This window comes from Acyrthosiphon pisum, chromosome X (genome assembly GCF_005508785.2).
Source record: "Acyrthosiphon pisum isolate AL4f chromosome X, pea_aphid_22Mar2018_4r6ur, whole genome shotgun sequence".
Lineage (NCBI taxonomy): Eukaryota > Metazoa > Arthropoda > Insecta > Hemiptera > Aphididae > Acyrthosiphon > Acyrthosiphon pisum.
Window position 1 is genome coordinate 130214912 of NC_042493.1, and position 1157 is coordinate 130216068.

The following is a 1157-nucleotide window of genomic DNA, read 5'->3' on the forward strand; positions in this document are numbered from 1 at the left end:
CCATGCACGTAGTTTTTCATTGATCATTAGCGGTCAACAAACACGTCTGTAGGTGAAGGCGGGGCAGTACCGTATGGTTCAGCTCCCATGGTTTATAAATCATGTAATTTTTAATATAATGCAATTTTTTTAAACTGATATACATAGAAAAACTTACGGTCTATAACTTTTATTTGAAACTTTTTTACGTTTTGGTTTTTTTTTGAAAAATACGAATTTACCCACCCAAACCTGGGGCAAAACCGTATGCATTCCTGTGGTATAATTATACGATTTTGCCCCAACATGACTATTAAAATAAATCGAGCTTTATAAGAAACTTTAAGTAGATAAATTAATGTATCCAAACTAGAAATGCAAATTACACCTAATAATGTATTGAATAATAATAAAAACATATCTGTACAATTTTTTTTAATACTAGGTACCTATTTTTTATTTGTTAAATATTTGAAAATATTATAGTAATTGATTAAAAGCACTTAAAATAAATTGTTTTCCAATATGTGATATCAAAACATGTGCATTATCATATTCAATAAATAAACAAACGAAAAGCTTCTAATCAGTGTGCTCAGTTTTCCTCATAGACATGAATAAACAACATATATAAATATTGTTTATATATGTCTATGGTTTTCCTATATGATATCAATTATTGATAAAATCCTGATTATACGGTTTTGCCCCACATACGGTAATGCCACGCTTTCCCCTGCTCTGTAGTGTCTCGTACAGCTGAACATTATATTATTACTATCGTAATATCGTAATATAGCACCGATTCATTCATTTCGATTTTCGAATCACCCGCGAATACTTGTATCGAACATAACAATCCTTTTTACTTTTTAAAAATACATTTAAATATTTTACAGGTAATTATACTACGGGAATTGGTGATACACTACAGGTAATTGTTTAACATTATATAAGTTTTGCATATTATCTTTTTTCTATATACTGATTTTTTTGTACCCTTGTGTTTAAGAGGATTTGTTGTCACCGTCTTACACACGTACGTTATAGCAAATTTTCGTTCACTAGTTTCAATAGGGTGCTGTCATTTTTGATTTTAGAGTGAATTGACCTATTACAAACTTTTAGGTAACAACATAATATCGTGTGCCTTCTCGTCGGTTTTTTACAATATTTTA